The sequence below is a fragment of the Anas acuta genome, chromosome 1 (genome assembly GCF_963932015.1).
Source record: "Anas acuta chromosome 1, bAnaAcu1.1, whole genome shotgun sequence".
Lineage (NCBI taxonomy): Eukaryota > Metazoa > Chordata > Aves > Anseriformes > Anatidae > Anas > Anas acuta.
The window spans coordinates 122,134,422-122,153,761 of NC_088979.1; the positions used below are offsets into that span (position 1 = coordinate 122,134,422).

Consider the following 19,340-nt stretch of genomic DNA (forward strand, 5'->3'; position numbering starts at 1 on the left):
TTTGTAGATGCCCAGTGTGTTTTGTCTTATAATCACTTTGAGGGGCGGATCTATGTTTTCCTTTTGTCCTTAGACCTGTGGGACTCTGGTTTAAGACCAGGCATCTTATGCCCTATGGTAAAATAAGAAAGAAACAATAAGATGTTTTGCTTCAGTAGGAGGACAAATGCTAAGTTCTTGCTCAGGCAACATCTCATTATCTATAGTGCAGCTAAATGCTCCTTGAGCAGAAATACAGAAAGAACTTGGTTCAGGAGAAAATATAGAAAATACACACTATTCTCAGTGTTCAGTCTAATAGAAAACGCGATATCTTCATAACGGCATAAGAAAGAGACTATTCATAGCACTTTGTAAGTAGCAGTTAAGCAGAAAGATGGTCTGCTTGTAGGGAGTAAGTGGAAAAGAAACTTTAATTTCAGTCACATTTTGTGCAAGAGGTATACCAGGGCTACATGTCCCAGGGCTACATGTCCTAATGTATCTTCCACGCAGCCACTTGGTGGATCAGTTTACACTAATATTCTCTGTTCTTAGGAATAGAAAATGGTAGTTATAGGTTATCTCTATGTTAAAAAAAAAAATAAAATGAGCTCATTTGGGGCAGTGTAGGAGAGTGAGATACCTACCTTTGTTCACAATACCTATGGGAAATACTCACTAGCCTGCACCATCCCTTAGTTCAGTGCCTTGGCTTTCTCCATGAGGGTCTAATTGGCTTGGGGAAACTGTGTCTGGGAGCGTGCTAGAAGTTAACATTACAGATGATTGTTGAGTAGTTCTTGAGCCTGAGTTACAGTCCTGTTTAGTTTATGACTAGAGATTTTTATCTACATATATATATATATATATAAATATAAAAAGGGAGGATGCAAAAGAAAACTTCAAATTCACAGGCAGCAGTGTGCATAAAAAAAACAACAGATATATAAGAGCTTGGAGTAATGATTCATGCTTATCTTTGTTAAGAACCTGTGGAAGGACAAATGGAAGTTGTACAGTTTGCGCAGTGGGAGCAGTGAGATCTCTAAGAGACACTTCAAGTACCACATTTGCACATTTTTGTTCTGGAACAGCTAAGATTAAAAGGTTTGTGGAAGCACAGGTCTGAGAAAGCTATTCCACAATCTTGGAGCCCAGGAGTTATTCATTAAGAGATGTCAAGAATCAGAAACTTCAGTGTCTTGAGTATGCAGATGATCTCCCTTACTGCTTACTCTAAAAGTCCTGCATTTATTCCACATATCCCTGAAACAGACAATGGAGTACAGATTCAGTGACTGACATGTTTAATACAGGTTAGTAAATTCATTCTTGTATGTTGAGCAGTACCATAGCAAAGAATTCGCTTTCAGTGATTGCAAGTAGAAAGAAACTCAAGAAGTTAGATTTAATACAAGTTTACCAGAAGGTGGAGCTGGATAGTAAATCTAAACAATAACTTGCAATTAATACATTCCAGGGATTATTGCAGTACCGAAGAATGAATGCGGTTGATGTGCCAGTAGTTTCTGTCCGCTGCAATTCAGATACTACAGCTATGCTGAAACTGGCATCTGTAACCTAGACGGTACTATAATGATCAGAGTAACCACAAAAATGTTCTTGCATAATATAGTAGTAATACAAAGAAGACTGCAAAAGTACAGTTTGAAAATAAAGAAAATGAAATGCTAATTTTAGCTCCAATAGTCCAAACAGTTTAAGCATATGCGTGTCTTTGGACCTGTAACATAGTTATTCTGCCATGTGCATGCACGTTACCCTTCTTCAGGAATCTTTAATCTGCACTGAATGCAAGGGATACTAAAAACAAACAAACAAACAAACAAATAAACAAAAAACAATCCAGCAACTGAACTTGCAACCAAAATCAAACCCAGGACTTTTTTATCTATTAGAAGGGTACATTTAATTAGTATCACTCTTCTGCGAGCCATTATTTTTTTCTAGATTACAGTGGAAATATATAAAATCATAATTTCTCTTCCCCATCCCTCCCCTGGTTAACCTTTGCATATTCTAGTATTAACTGGGAAAACTCGGAGCACTAAAAAAAGCTAGTAGAGCAAAGGCAGTGTTATTCGCTGTTAAGGTTTTAGTATATATGTCCTGGCATTAACTATAACCTTAGTTTTGGAAATTCTTTGCATTTCCATATTGTGAATGGTACAAACTGAATGTATACAAGTAGAGAGTACAACTAAAGTTGAAGGGGAAAGTAATCTTCAGACAGAAAACCACATAGATAAATATCTATATCAATAGCACTCTTAGAGTGACCATGGGATGCCTTTAAAATCACAGTAAATTCCATATGCCATATCCCCACTCCTTGGAGGTTCTCATGTTTCCATAAAAATACTTTTTTTGGGCAGATGAGGCAGACATTTTACTTTTTTTTTTTTTTTTTTTGATTCATGCAAAATCCCCTCGAAAGAACACCCTTCACTTTGTGGCAGGGCAGAAGACTGCCTTAGCTGGTCCAAGACTTCATTAAGTCTTATAAAGTGTCCTTGACTGCAGCCCATTTAGCAGAGTCTGAAGCTGAGACTGAGGTGATGTCAAAACCCCAGATTCCTTGTGAAGTTGAAAGTCCTTGACAGAAAGCTTCTTCTGCCTGCCTGACCTGCCAGTTTTTTGTGATTTTTTGTTATCATACTCAGCCTGGTAGTGGTCAGCTGGCACATCTGACACAGAAACCTTTGCTATCTCCCCAGTACAACAATGTCTAAAAGCAAAGGATTACACGTAATCAGGCTGCCATACTGTCTGTGAATCCATCATCTCAGGGAAGACCTGGGCTAGAAACAGACTGGTAAATGGAAAGTCTCACCTGGCAGTGGTATTCATAACCTATGGTCAATCCACCAAGCATACAGCAGCTCTCCAGCTGATCCAATGGCTTCTGCAGGGTTTGGTGGTAGAGCTGAGACCTCAGCCTTCTCCCATATCATGTGACTTCTAGCTGTAAAGGTCAGGAACAAATGTATTGAAGTATTGGTTTTGTTGGTGAAGCATAATTTGAGAAGACTCAAGGGACAGGTGCATTCTCTAGCTTCCTCTTTCTGTAAAGATTTCATTAACCATCCATTGTTGCCTGGTAGTGCTGGGCATCAGAGCAGTGAGATGCACCTCTTCCTTGGTGATATTCGCAGTGATGATGATTAATTTGCCAAAAGAGCCCCCCAAAATAACACATAAATGTCAAGATCAACTACAGATGCAATCCAAAGTGAGGAGGTCTACAGTTGTCCTATGATATCTATTCTTTTTCAGCCCATCTGCAGATCATGATGGAAGCTAGTTTTGGTCAGGAGTTATCTAACAAGCAACAGAGAATTGGCACTGGGTTCAGGGTTCACTTTCAATCCATTTCAGCTGCTGAGAATCTCAGAATTACGGACTGGGAAAACCTGGTAAAGACTTGTTTGAAGAGCTTGTTCATCAAAATGATTTCACATAGGCAGAAAGAATGTAATAAACATTTTCAATTAAATAAATAATAAATAGAGAGATCCAGTGTGTTGTATCAGAAATGAAACAAGCCTAGTATGATTAATGCCACTCCAGTAAAACCATCCCAAATATGCATCCCAAATAAGAAGGCAGGGGGTTTAAGTCTTCAGTTGAGGTACCTGAATTAATTTAAATATGATTGTATCTCACATGCTTGGTCTTAATTGTCTCCTCCTGAAAATTCAATACCTGCATTCATGCTCCTGGTCTCCAGGGATTCCAGAGCACCACACTGTCCCCACTGAAAGGAAATGAAAAATCGGCTGATGTTAACCAGACCCCTTCAGCAACTTTACCCATTTAAGTGCTGTATCCTGCAGAGTGATTAATGATTTTTTTCCTTTTACATCTAACAGCAAAGAAAGAAGGAAAGAAAGAACGTGTACTGTTGTTCACCTTCTAGCCAATAGACTACAAAGGCATAGTTTGCTAGGATATGCACTCTCCTATTCTGTTTGCTTGTGTGATTTGTTTTATTTACATGTCTGACATTGCCTCTTCCTTGTATATGTTTGGAGCCTGCAGCATCTTATCAGCAAACAGTTTGGATTCTTATATATTGTTAGAATTTTGCTTTCTTTGGGCCCTTTTAAAACTGCAACCTGAACCTGTTCACCAGCCTTTTATTAACATGTGTTTTATGGTACAGGTGTAATAATTAATCCAAATGGTTAGCAGATGTGGCTGTCTATCTCTGGGCATGTCAGTTTCTGCACACCACCCCTTAATCAAGCAGTGCCCAAGCAATGCCAAAGTAAATGAAAGAAAATAAATTCCAATGAGATATTTATGAGGGCCACCTGGACAGGGAAATACCTTGGCCTTTGCCTGTCCCCTGCTCCAGGTGGCTACAAAAGTCTGAAGTTTCTCACTAAATACAGGTCAAATCAATCTTGCAGGGAGCTGAAAATGAAAAGCTGTGCTTGGCTCCCTCATTTAATGATAATGAAATTTTGTACATGTGTTCTAAGGAAGCCTGCCCACTTCACCTTATTTATATGAAATTTCCCTTCTTTTTACTGGTGCCAGCACCTGCGGGACTTCACATAATTCAAGTTCCTGATTCCTGGATCTTCTTCTTCTTCATGTTGTCAGCTGCCTTCTGAGTGTTGCTTTGCAAATCATGAAGGGAAACACCAGATTTCTACAAGCCTGTCATTTCCACATCTCTTTTTTTCCAATTATTTATAATGTTCACATGGGTAATTTCTGGCAGATTTTCAACAAGTTCATCTTCTGCTGGGATGAAAGGCTGTACTTGTGAAGGTGTGGTTGTTCCAGCCTGCCACAGAAGAAACCTATCCCTGGTAAAAGCTACAACCTCAGACTGTCTACAGCATCATGGCACCTCCCACCACCCAAGAAGCTTCCAGCATCTGTGTCGTCACATCCAGCTGCACCTCCCAGGGGAACGACCACCCTGAGGACACAGTAGATTGAAACCTGTGCATTCCCTGGGGTGAGCATGATTTCTTGCAAGAAGGGGTTGGAAGAATGAAGCTTCTGAAGAATGGTCATAAAAGTTTGGTGACATTCACAGCCACTGAACTCTCAGTGAATGAAAAACATTCAATACTGGATGAATGCTGTGCATGACAGGAGAAATCAGCTGCCTTTCTTATAGCTGTAAATCCATCTTAACCACATGAAAAATATGTGGGTATCAGTGTAAGTAGGTCTGTCCTTAACACTGCTTAGTGCATAACCACCTGAATGCCAGGATAGTTAGGAAAAACAGTGTGCCAAAAATAATATTTTATTCCCTGTGATATACAAATAAATTTAAACTGATAACAGGTGTGTACATTGGTTGTTTTGTTGTTTTTTAAATGTAAGCTCATCTCCTAACCAAACAAGGATAGGAAAAAACTTTTCCTTATATTGTTGTTTATGTATTTGGCATATTTTGCCTGATAATTGATGCCTGTATATTGACTGCTACTGCAGATGAAAAAGTAAAACAGATGGACCATTGGATTCAAATGATTGTGTAGATATAGTTGAAATTTTTATTGAAAACTGTCATGCAAACACAAAGGGAATCAAAATCCTTTTTGATTTGAACTATTAATGCTTAAATTTCCCCACTATTCAGTCATGCTAGAAAGAAATTACTGAACAAAACCAAATATATGATTCATGATTAGATCCGTGAGACCTATTAGCTATCAGCTTTCCATTTACCAGTCTGAAATTCCATGCCAAGAAGTGTCACAGTCTGCTTAGAACAGCAGTGGGGCCAACCTCAACCAAATGGTAGCAGCAGCTAAAAAAACTCCTGAACTATGCTGATTTCATAACATATCTCCCCCTATTTTTATTCCCTCTGTGCAAAGTCTGAATGGATTGGAATGAATCACCATTGATAACATGGAGGTGTATAGTAGCCCTTTGAATATAAAGTCTTCTCTTTTCTTCTTAAATGTGCACAGAAGTACATTAAATGGGTTATTCTTCCATAATTTTAACTTGCTTATTTGCAATGTGAAAACAGCATAAAGTAAACACCTGGGAAGTTTCAAGTGTCAAAGTTCAGATGTTGTTCAGTTATGAAGCACAAAAATAACATCTTCTTAGAACAAATGCATTTAAAAAAAAAAAAAAGTTCAGAAAATTTATACATTGTGTAACTTGAAAACTGACGTTTTTCTTGTGGCTTCCAAAAATATCTACTTCTGCACCGAGACTAATGCCCGTTACAGTTCAGCCAATACATTTCAGCACAAACAAGGTCAAAGCAGGTGGTTTAAGATTAAGGTCCCACATCAAATTAACTGTGATATTTGATATCTGGTAAATATTATCCAGGGCAAGTTGAATAAGAAATGCTGTTATACACAACAGATTGGAGTAAATAAAAAATGTGAGACAAACAAAACCTCAACACTCTGTAATGAAGTATTCCCTCCACAGCCAGCCTCAAGGGAAGAAAAAGAAAAGGAAGACCAGCGGTCAGAAATAAATACTTTAGATATGAAGGAAGCATGTGTCTGGCAGCTTCAGACATACACATGAAAAGTAGACTGTTGGAACCAAAGGGTTTCTCCATATGTTGAACTCTGAGTCTCCCATTTCTTCCAGAAATGATTAGCTAAGGATATTTTCCACTTTTCAGTCAAAGAGAAGAGAAGAGGAAATATATCAGGGAGATGTTAGATGTACCACTGGGAAATGTACATCTTCTTATCTCTCTCTACATGTATCTCTTACAATCTTTCCTTTCCACCTTCCCAAGACCCTGGCCTTCTAAGTCAAGTTTCTAGGGGATTATAGTTTCCTGAGGCTTCCTGTTGGTCATTTATAATTACTGGCATGAGACTGGCTTATTATTTTTTCCCCCCTCCAGTTCTGCAGAACATCTTCAGGAATCTGAGATTTATTTAAAAGCTGTGTCAGTGGCTCAGAAAACTCCTTAGCCAATTCTATTAAAACTCTTGGCTGCAATGAATATTTGTTCTTTGGTATCCTAAGAACAAAGCTTATTTTTTGGAGGTAAGAGATGGCACAAAAGTAGTGTTTGTAGCTCAGAGTCTAACTATTCTGTATCAATGGTAGGAGAAACATAAGTTAACCATTTAACCAAAATGAAGATCTTCATTTCATTCACAAACCTGTTGGTACTATCTATCTCCCTTGCTGTTGCACATCTGAGGAAAGAAGGGCTTCTAAAGATGTATTTGAACTCTCTGTGGGCTGCTTTGTGCTCATATTTCCACCCATTAAGTTAATTTCTAGCCTCTGCCTTTGCTGTTTTAGCTCCCCATTCATTCACATATGTGCACATCAGAGATACATACAGAGGAATGGTTGTCTGTCTGGTCACTGCACTCCCTCAAAATGCTGTTAGTTAAATGCCAGTGCAGATGTTCCAGATTACTGAAGCTTTGTGCTCTGCACAGAAAATGGAAATTATGCAAAAAGCCCTCCTTGGCCAAGTGACCACAGTAAAGAGCCTTACAGACAAAAGGGAGAATTTTGAACCTCAAGAATAGGGCTGTGAACTCCAGCAGTCCTTAAAATACAGAATACGTACATATACGTATAAAAGCTTTCTGCCAGCACTGGTTATAAAGTGAAAGTAGAGTGACTGAAATAATCAGATGCCTCTCTGAAACTGGTAAGCAAAACAGTGGTGGCTGAAGCATCATCAACAATTAGTATGTTCAAAGTGGATTTATGTAAAATCAATCTTGACCAAGTAGCTTCAGATATTTGGGAGCTCATGTCCTAAATACAATTCATAAAGTGTATGTCCATAAAATAGCTTTCAGTATGGAATTATAATAGATGTCACTATGTATTTTCATTACAAATCCGGCATAATAAAAATTAACGTGGCATAAATTACATGTTTTAAAAATCAATTGATAAATTGGAAAGTAACACTATAAATCTGGAATCTCTATTAAAACAGTGTGTTTTATGTGGGGCCCTGCATGGGTCAGTTTTCAGAATTAAACAACTCAGTATTAGTATCAATGAGCAGGATAAAGATATGCAGTTATCACTGACGTAGATAAGAGTGAGTATGACAGAAAGATTATAAAGTGAAAAAGGAAAAAAAAAAAAAAGAAGATAAAACAGTGATGCAAACCAGATTGCCTGGTAAAACAGATGCAAGCAACACATTAGGAAATAGTGGCATTTGTTTGGAAAATAGAACCTGGGTCATACTTAGAGAATATATAACTTGATTGTATATTGTGTAATGGCTCTGGAGAGAGAGTGGGACCAAAGCGAGTATGCTGTCAAATAGGAGTTCCTCAAGGAACTCCAGAAGCATTTTTAGGGTTGAATAGACAGGAGAATAGTGGATAAATAGTGAATACCGGCCTGGTGTTTGGTGATGATGAGGCCATAACTGCTATATTCGCTGGTGTCCACAATGCAAGCTGGATAGTGAACAGCAGGAAAAGGCTCATACAAGAATCAAGAGGGTAAATAAAAGGCTGGAAAACTTATACTAGAGCAAAGGCTCAGAAAGATCTCAGAAGGCTGAAAAAATGAATGTCCACATCTACCTACACTGAGATTATTTATTTATTTATTTATTTAGTCTAGTAGAGGAAGGCATCCCAAGATCCAATGTCTGGAAATAAAAACATGGTACCTTCAGACCAAAAATAAGCCGCATATGTTTTTACTAGAGGACAGCTAATCATCAAAGAACAGATCTGATGGATCTATGCAGGGTTCTCTATCACTGGTAATCTGAAAATTAAGATTGACTGTTTCTCTTAAAGATGTGCCTTCTTTCCAAAAGGAAGTAACTCAGGGAAGAAATAGTCTGGCCTATGCTATCCTGGAGGTCAGGATAGATATGCAGGCTGCTCCCCTCTGGCTTTATAAGTCATGAATCAGTTCCTTAATTCTTTTATGGGGAGGTCTATGCTTTTGGGGTTTGTTTTTCCTTTTGAATTGAAATTAGACATTATTGCATTTGTAGCATTAATTCTCCCAGACAACCAATAAATCAGACACATATTTTGTTTGGGATGTTTAGTTCACTTTAGCCACAAAAAGGCTAAAGAGGAACTTGGACTGGAACATATGTATTACAAAGGGAGGAAGAGATAGCTTTATGGGCTGTGATGAGATGACCTCATCCAATATTGGCTTTTTTAGATGTCAAAACCCTAATTGTTTGGGACTGTTTTTCTCTATTTGTTGTTTTCTTTTAATTGAGGCTAAACTTACAAACAGAGGGAAAAGTCATGAGGGAGCCAAAGCAGGACAAACAGTTGTTTTCTTCCCAGAATTAGCCCAAGATTTTAACTTGAAGTTGGTTTAATCTCAAGACTCCAGCCTCCCTGTAGCCACATGTTGAATCAATTGAAAAGCAACCAACAGGTAAATATCTCTAGCACGGCACTGCTAATAATGTAGCAGACCTTTAGCAGAAGAGGAAACCCTTTTGACCCCTCTTGTGAAAGCTTTTCTGTGGCCTCAGGTTTGGTTGATTTTTTTTGTTAAACTGTCATTACAAATGCAAGAAGCAGACACCTGCAAGAAGTTGATAACTTTACATACATCAACAAGGGGGAAAAGCAGAGGCAAATAGATTTTATTTGGCTTTAACAGAACACCAGGGAGAAATACAGAGAGAGACTGACTGACACGGGCTTCAGTAGAAACCTGTCAGCTCGTAATGTGAGAAAGTGCTTGTAAACGTACAAAAAGCCTGTGGCCCTTTCCAAAACTAGGACACTTCGCCTGAAATATTCTACTTTTTTTCCCATTGTTTTCTATCCTCCTGTGTTGAGGTCTAACCACAGAACAAGGCACCACTGACCCGCACTGCCGTTCTCTATATCCATCTGGAATATGTCAAATGTTGGCAGGCTGCCCCTATGCAAAACCCTGACAGGGAAAAGAGGTAACCAGTATGTATTTTTAAAACAAATTATCTTGTGCACTATGATCCTATCTGATTTTGCATCCTAAAAAGACATAGGCTAGGGTCACCCCATATATAGGAAACTTCCAAGAAACCATGAGTATCACAAACTGAGATGATAATATGCTCCTCTTAAAGTGAAGAATCAATGCAGTAGGGATACTGGAGACATCTCTCAATTCAGGCATAAACCAAATCACCTGCCTAATTCCTGGCAAATAATTTTCATGAATGATGTCAGATTTTTAACAATTAAAGAAATTATGAAGAATTTTGTTTCCATTATTTGAAAATGTCTAGTCCTAAACAAGTGAGACCATGGAAGACTTTACATGGGTATCATTTGAAATTAAAATACTTAGCTCAATTTTTAGTCGATTTTTACCTCTGATAATTCTACATCATCTTCTAATTTTACTCCTGGATTGGGATTTTTTCACCCTTTTCCCTATGCTGTTGTAAAGAGATACGGTGTTTCATAAAATACAATAGTGAAGCATGTCCTTCAGAAGATGCAGGTAACAACTGTTCTGATGTGTATATTGTCATTCTATTTGTGCATAGAATAAAATGTAGGTGGTTGCTGCTGTGTGTTCATTATATTCATTATAGTGCATATCTTCTGTAATTCTTCTGCTTTCCTTGAAATTATTTGTTTTACACTTTTGAAAGTTATCATATTTCAGTGTTTTTAAATGCTATCATGTTATTTATGTTTTTATACTGTCATAGAATCATATAATTATTAAGGTTAGAAAAGACTTTCAAGATCATCTGGTCCAACCATCCCCCTACTGCCAATGCCACCCACTAAACCGTGTCCCTAAGCACCATGTCTAATCTTTTCTTGAACACCCACAGGCATGGTGACTCCAGCAGCTCCCTGGGCAACCCGTTTAGAATAATGAAAAATAGTATCAACAGTATTCTTAAATGTGCCATTCAGTCTTTTTACCCTAGGTCTTGGCTTCTATTAGTCCTACACGGGAAAGAAAAAAGCTAGGGAGAGGTATATGAGCCTGTTGTTGAATTGGATAGGAGAATGGTAAAAGCACAAGAACATCAGAATAAATTAGGACCCTATGAGCCAAATATACTTCACAGATACTCTGTATCTGGAGGAAATTCTTAGGAAAAAATACAGAGATCTTAGCGTTTCTGTACAGTTACACACATTAAAAATTGTTTCTTTTAAAGAGGGTGAGGTAATATTCTCATGTATTATTCTAATACCTGTTTTTAAAGAAATTAGAAAACCCTTGAGTCTGTGAGAAAGCACTTTGAGATTCATGGGACCATGGTGGGCTTTGTGCCTTAAATATTTCCCTCCCTCCTTCCACCCCCCCCCCCCCCCTTTCTTCCTTCTTTCCGCCTTTCCCCCTCTTCCCCCCAAGCAAAAAAAAAGGTAGTGGAAATTGTCATTATTCTAGCAAAGGCAGTGATGTTATGACAATTTAAAACATCTGAGATTTTGCTTCACAGTGTTTTAACTCCAGGGCAGGTGATGCGATGCATTGTACCTGGTTATTATGACTATTGGTCTGTTTCTATGAAGAAAAGAAACTCCAAGGTTTAACTTAGAGTTTAATACATGGGTTCATTACATTGAGTTGCATTTGTTCTCTAAATGACACCATTCTTCCCCTTAGGGAATTAGTTCACGTTTGAAATCTGTATCTGAATAGCAATCTGATGTATTTTTATTATTATTATGTATTATTTTCCCTTGCTCAGCACTACATAAAATCATGAACATGGTAGATAAGTTGAACTGAGAACTGTTACACTAAAAACTGCAAAGGCACTAGATGAAACAAATAACAGGCAGGCTTAAAACAGATAAAGTACTTTTTTACACAATGGATGTAAACTTCTGGCATTTGTTGCCACAGGCAGTTGCAGAGACAGAGAATTATTGATTTAGGCAAATCTGTGGATAGCAGGTCTGTCAAATGGACCAAAATGGTTACTAACAGATGTACTCTCTAGCATCCTTAATGCAATGGCTGTGGATCCGGAGTACCACCGGTTTGTATGCTACCTCAAAACTACATTTCTTGTTGCCGCTGCTGGAGACAGATACAGGGTGAGATGGACCACTGCTCTCATGAATGGCATTTCTTATGTTTACAGAAATTTTCTCCATCCAGTCTGTGGTCCGCATTCATTTAATCCAATCTTTAAGAAAAACTGACATTTCTCCTTGGCTTTTCTTTGGTGTTACTGTGAATAGTTCAATACTCTGTGTTTCCATTGAAAAGTGAGGGGATCCTTCCCTTTCCATCCATCTTCTCTTGGGGGTGGAGAAGGCATAAAGAAGTCAGATAAAGGGCTTCCAAAGATGCCCACTGGCTGTGGAAGTTCAGCTTTGGATGCATGTTTTTCATAATGCTGAAAAACATTTCTACTCACTTTGTGTGTTCAAATCACAGCTTGCCACATTCCCCTACTTTTGATTGAAGAAGTCCTCCCATTCTTCATCTAAACCTGCTGGGCTTCAGCAAAAGAAATGCAGGGAGAGAAAGCAGACAGCATCTTCCATTCCTGCTCTAGCAGATGTTACCTGAGCGGCCTCTGGCAGCAGGGAGAAGCAGCTGCACCAGCAGCTAGTCGCAGTCTCAGCAGACCCAGGTTCAGGTGTACCAGCAGACCCATTCATTTCTGAGAAACAGCCAGCATGTTGCTGGCTAGCACATAAATGGTAAATTGCTCAGATGGGAGGTGTTGGAAACTGCAGGAGGATCCTGAGAGAAGGTAGAGCAGTATTACTTTCTGCCAGGGGAGGGTGATTAGTCCAAGCAGTGCAGCCAAGGGCCTAAGAATAAGTCAGACCCAAGCAGAGAAGAGCAGCACAGGCTCAGCTGCTGCTTTTAGAGTTCTCTGAGGCATTCTGCTGCTATGTGGTTGTGTTGGCATACGTATCTTTGTCTTTGTAATGGAGGAATCTATTCATTTTGGATTTCATTTTATTTTGTTCAGAATTAAATTTTGAATGTGATTTGTTATTTTCTCTTCTATTTCTATTCTATTTCAAGTTTTCTATTTGCTATCTGGCATGTCAAAGCTGTGAGGTAGGCCAGAGAAGAAGGATCATAAGTAGCTTCATACTGCCCTTTTATGTTCATGGAGAGATGTTTGCTCTTTTTCACTGTTGTCATTCTCATAATTGAAAGCCAAGGCTGAAAGTCTAACAGACTGGAGGATAATATTACAAACCTGAGATATTTTTTTTTTTTTTTAATGGCTTTGCACCTTTTTGTTTGGCAGATAGTGGGAACAGATCAACTTTCCCCCAATTCTGAAAGGTGATTATCCCCTTTCCTCTTTAAGACAAGCAAAACCTATTACACTTTCTTGGATAACCCAGCCATGGGGTTGAATGTTCCTACAAGGCTCTCCTTTGCCGCACACCCTTTTGCTCAACAGGCTAAATATCAGTTCTTCACCCCCAGCATAACACACTGAGTAAAATCCATGATTTCAAGGCCAGGATCTTTTGCATTGGTAAGGAAGTTACTGATACGCACCTTCTGTGCATGGAAAGGACAAGGGCAGGGGGAGGCTTTGGGGCTGTACAGTATGCTGCTTGGAGGGCTTTGGCAGCCCTCACTTTCTCTTTTAACAATATGAATTAGTAGTTGCTATTAGCATAAAATCACCAGTTAAAACACTCTCAGCTCATTTTTTAACAGTGGAGCTAATTGCCCTTAAGTGCCTGAGCTCCAGCAAAACGAAATGGCACCTTTGTGCAGAAACCCCCAGTGTTTCCCCTGTACATCCATAACGACCTCTAAAATAAGCCGTTACAATCCTGACATGGTACCAGCCTGACACCTTGGGCTGGGATTTAATTTTGAGTTATGGCAGCGTTAGGAAAACATATGATGTGGCCGTTTGTTTGCAGAAAGAAGGGGGAAAAAATCATAAAACCCTCTTTTTTTATGAGCTGTCGCTTGATTCGTTCCTGGAGCCCCAAGTAGCGAGCGTCTAAATCAATGCACACAGCTGTTCTTGCTTCTCGGAGCCCAGCAGGTGTACTACCCAATGTGCCTGCCATCTCCCCCCACTCACATAACAAATAATAACGTCTTACACACACCAGCCATCTATCACAGTTACGGCCGGCCCCGGTGAGGCCGCTGTTCTCAGGGTAGCATGGAGATTTTTTTTTCTTTTTTTTTTTTTTCTTTTTTTATCCCATGCCTTTTTACTGTAGAAACACGCTGCCCATGGATTATTAGTCACACTTTCTGGACTCCTTTAATTGAATAACCTTTGGCTTTTGTGGCAAAGGAAAAAAAAGAAAGAAAGAAAGAAAAAAACAAACCCACACACCACAGTGTTTATTTGTGTTAAAAAACAATAGGCATATTGTGACTGGCGAAATCAATTAGTCTTCCTCTGCAGTAAGGGCCCACATCTGGTGTGATTTAAGTTAATGTAAGGGAAGGGCCGCAGAGGCCCGAAGACCCTGAGTTCTCATTTCAACAGGTGACAGAGAAGGCATAAAAGGCTAATATATACTACAAGTGTGGAGGAAAGGCTATAAATACTGGGAAGGTTTACTTAGGAGGTAAAACAAAGCTAAGCAATAATGCAAAATAAATACCTTCCTGAGATAGCCTGTCACCTGGCATGAGCAGAGGCAGCAGGAGGGGAGGACAGCCTGGGAGGTGCAGGAGGCTGGTGAGGCTGTAGGATAGCAAGAAATAAAATGGTCACTCATAGCTATTTTTTGCTGTTTGGATTTGCACGCCTGCCTTCCACGGAGTAGTTGGAAGTGGGAAAAGAAACCCTGGCTTTTCCTACACGCAAATCATCAACCCCTGTGTCTGTGTCCAATGGGAATGCAGGTGATCCCAGCCAGCCTGAACTCCACCTCCTTCCTCTGGGGTTTTCTTGCTCGTTTTTCCTCCCTTGTGGTACGGTGACTGGGCACATTTCAAAAATGGCCCTGTGTGTACCGAGAGTTGGTTTTACTTCTCTGAGAGGTAAGGAGGGGTAGGTGAGGCAGACTTTTTTTAGCAAACGGATTTTGCAGAGTTCTGGTAGGATCAATAAGCCATTGGAATGATGAAGCCTGGTTTCAGGAGTCTCATGTTTACCTGGCAAGAAGGTAGGGCAGAGAACATGGGGAGCCCTGATGCTGAGAGACGGCTCTTCCCAGCACTATCATGCTCTGTATGTCATAAAACAGCACAATGGGTCAGCTGGTTTGGATGTATAAGGGGAGGTTTTCTTTCAACAAAAAGATGCTGTTACTATAGCTGTTGTTCCTGAGCTTTTGATATCCCCTTATTAGCAGCTACTCCAAAGGGGGAAATATGTGTGTTGTGTGGTCCCTGATTATAGAACCCTACTTTGCAAATGTGTCCCCAGTCTGATTCACTGTTGCTTTGCCATAGGATTCCCAGGGGATATGTTTTGCTTTGCTAACTCCAGTGACTTGTCCCACTGAGAAGTGTGATAATTTCATTAGATTTTTTATTTATTTTTTTTTCAAACCTGTGAAGAAGTTAGCCTGCAGACAGTCCCCGTTGCCTTCCTTGTAGATACTGCAGGCAGGTACTGTGACTTGAAATAATATCACAACAATAATAAAGTGGGTTTTTTTTGTGTGTGTTTTTTTTTTTTTTTTTTTTTTTTTTTTTAAATCAGTTTCCAACAGCTGGTTGCCAGTTGCCCTCTGACACAGACACATAAAAGGGAAGTAGTGAGTCCTGTACCAGCAGGGATCACTGGAAGAAATGCAGCCTTCATAAATCAAGACGGCACTGTTACATAGCTTTAGTACAATGAAGTGCATATGTGCAAGGGCGACTGAAGAGGGACCCAACTCACCAGCTGGGAGCAAACAAACCTGGCTCTTAGCTCCTGCCACCATGGCAAGCAGTGGGGAGGACCCTAGGCATGCTTGTTCTAGGATCTTCGATAAGAAGCTGGCAAGGCTTTGGATGGAGTGAGAGTCCTCCTTGCAGTACTCAATCTGAGGGGCATGTTCTCAGCTTGTGTTTTGCCCAGTTATTAAGAAGTCCACAGCAGTGGAGTTCTGACTTTCTCCAGAGACCAGATCACTACTTGATATATCTTCATGGTGGGGTGAGAAATATCTAATTTGCTTCAGTATATCCCTTTATTTCATATGTATCCATTTAAGCCACCTTTATCAAAGCTACTTTCTCCCTGTCGTTTTGGAAGGCTTAGAGGGACTAATAGTAGCGCATCATTACTGCAGCTGAATCAAGCCAGACTTGTTTCTTTTAATCCGTCTTTTCTTTCATTAACATTAAATCTAGAGGGTACCAACCCTGGACATAATGCTGCATAACGCTGGCCACAGAATTTCAGCAGTAACTCTTGTACAATGCTATCCTGTTCTGAAGCAAGAGACCAGAAATCTTCTTCCAGGAGCAGGGGATCACACAGATCTGGGCTGGGCAGGTCTGTAGGTATGGGATTTCCTATAGTTCAGCTGCCCAGCTTCTGCATTCCTCACCTGTTCCCTGAGTTTAAAGAGTCCCTGGCAAAGGTGCAGGCTGGGAATATGCCACAGGAGGAAATGACTCAGGTTTTTCCTGGGTGACTTCTTTCCTGAGAATCATTGGATTTTTCCACATCAACCTCTCAGTGAGACAGAAGTCTTCATCATGAGGTTCACGGTGGGCAGAACACAGGTCTGTCTGCCATGAGGTGGAGGGGTCACATGGAGTAGGCAGCTACCACCAGTTTACTTCATACTCAGGAGAGGGGACCACGCGAGGCAGTCCATGAGCAGGTTGAACCGTTTTGGTGATCTATCACCTCTAACTGTGCCAAGAAATGTAGCATTAACTTAAAAGTTTTGGGAGCTGACAATTTTGTGCACCCCATGCTTGTTCCAAAGGTTAAATATTGCACATTCCCCCCAGCTTAAACTGAAATTGCAGTCACTGGATTTTGTTTTGTTTGCTGGACTAAATAATATCAGGTATCTCCTACGCACACATTGTGTTTGAAGCCCTTGAGTGATTAATTCCTCCCTGTCAGGGAGATGGGTAGAGTTTAGCAGAGGTTAACAGGTTTTTAAGTGTATGGATCAGTTAATAATAAGCTCTTGAGTGGTCCAGTAGATGCAATTAATAGGGATGATATAATGGAGTTTATCAGAATGTTGCTATGGAGACCTCAGTTTAGGACATGTTCTTAAAGTTTCTCACAGTCAGCAGTTGTTTATAAACAACATTTTAAAAGTATGTGGAGGTTAATATTTTTCTAATCACAAATGTATTATATCTAATATTGTTGTGGGTTGACCACACATCCAACATAAGCACCCACACAGCTGCTCTCTCATTCCCTGCACCTCAGAGGGAAGAGAATAGGAAGAACAAAAATGAGAAAATCCATGAGTTGAGATTAAAGAGAGTGTAATACATGAAAGAAAGAAGTAAAAAATCCATATGATGCAAAAGCAGTCACTCACCACCTGCCAGTCTACAAGCATCAACTACATCAGAATATAACAACCCTCCAACACTTCTTCATTTACCCCAGTTTTTATTTGCTGAACATGATGTTATATGATAAGGAATATCCATTCTGGCCAGCTGTCCTGGCTCTGTCCCCTCCCAACCTCTTGCCCACCCACAGCCTACTTGCTGGGGTGGTGCAGGGTGAGATGCAGAGAAAGCCTTAACAAGGTTGAGCAATAGCCAGAGTTCTAGTGTGTTATCAACAGTTTTAGGTACAAATTCAAAACAAAGCACAATAGAAGCTGCTATAAAGAAAGTTAAGCCCATCCCAGTGAGACCCAGTACAAATACGAAGTTACATCTTCAAGAAAGAAATTAGTCTGTGTCTGTGCCAGAAGTTCACTGAAGTCTAGTGATCACAGAAGAAATGATACAGACTGGAAATGATGAGAGTGAAAATGAATCAGTGGGAAGCTGAGGTAATATGTCAAATTGGGACCATTCTTCTAAAATCAATATACAGCCATATTCAGTGTTACAGATAGAAAAATAAGCCATGTTTTGAAAGAAATACTGTATCCTGAAACACTGAGCAAGTTAAAAATTTTAACAAACATTCAGCATGATTTCCCCATCTGGTGTCACCAGCAGAGAAAACTAAAACCATCGTTAGGTAGTGTGAAACTATCTGGAGGAGAGGAAGCATTACATCCTTGTAGAGTACTGGTGGAAACAGAATGGTGAGAATTCATTTAGTTCTAGGTTCTCAATTTTAAAATATTTTCATAATTGACAAGGGAATAGAGGAGGGACATAACTATTGTTTGGGTGCTCTTAAAACTTTGTTTAGAGAAAACAGAGCAAATTTGAAACTTCATTGCTCTTTTCACTGAAGAGAATATTCAGAGTTGACTATTACTTTGTGTAAAACTCTTGCATGGTAAGCAAGCACTAAAAGGTGTAGGGGTTTCAGGAAGCCATGATAAATAGTGATGACGCTAGCTAAAGCCAGACAAATCCCAATTGAAAATACATGCATTTTGATAACGAAGGTAATAAAGATAGTCATTATCAGTTACTAGTTACTAGGAACAATGTTTTGAGTCTCTGTCTCATCTTCTCTTTAGCCATACATGCTAATGAGCAGTACCTCGGGGTGAATTACAAAGCCTTGGGTTAAGCAAGAGGTCTGATTAGATGTCTGAGTATTCTTTAGCTCTCTGTGGTTGTGAATTGAGTCATCTCTTAACTTTATTTTGGAGAAAATACATTGATTTTGGAGAAAATACACTGATTACAGTAAGACATACTGTCCAGACCTCTAATTGTTGTTGCTTGAGTTCTATAACATTAGTGAGTCCAGTCAGATTGGTTATATTAGTACAGAAACCATGTAGATGCTCTTAGGTTTTCCATCAGTCCTTCTGAAGTGGGGGCACCAGAAACTGCACTCTTTCCTGCATAATGCAGTGGTTTATTTTAGTTGCATCAAGTCTTGCAGCCCAGCTCCTTTTGTCAAATAAATACTTCCTGAAGATACATTAGGTGCTGATTTAACATACTCATCAACTTTAATTTTCTGTCCAGTGATGCAGGTTCACTAGCTTTTTGGATTAACTCAATGTCACAGTTTGTTTTTGTTTTTGTTTTTGTTTTTGTTTTTGTTTTTTCCCTTCCGAAATCAATGTCATCCTTTAAAAATAAAAAACTTCACTCACTGGGAAAGCTCTCAAAAATCTGAAATTATTGGGCTGTGTATTTTCTCCTCATGACTTACAGCTCCTAAAGATTTTCTCTTATTTGTTTCATACTCAGGCATATTTATGGTTTCATTTTTTCCCCAAAGCTAGATTGTGGATTCCTGTTTATTTCCTTTGCCATCTCTGTATTGTCTCCCTTTCGTGATGAGATGAACTGTGATTAATTTCTTTGTGCAAGCATATGAAGCAGAGTTTAAGTAGGTGCTAAGTACT

At 39.5% G+C, this 19,340-nt stretch overlaps 1 long non-coding RNA gene across 2 annotated transcripts; it reads right to left on the reverse strand.

Moving 5' to 3' along the window:
• Positions 1-628: 628 nt before the first annotated feature.
• Positions 629-4,096, reverse strand: LOC137850229 (uncharacterized). Of its 2 annotated transcripts, none has more exons than XR_011092388.1 (4): positions 3,916-4,096; positions 3,709-3,760; positions 2,837-2,968; positions 629-745 (listed from the first exon to the last, which is right to left on the reverse strand). It is a non-coding gene; the product is annotated as an uncharacterized lncRNA (long non-coding RNA). The 2 variants fall into 2 exon arrangements; XR_011092387.1 differs by having other exon boundaries at positions 3,906-4,096.
• Positions 4,097-19,340: the final 15,244 nt, after the last annotated feature.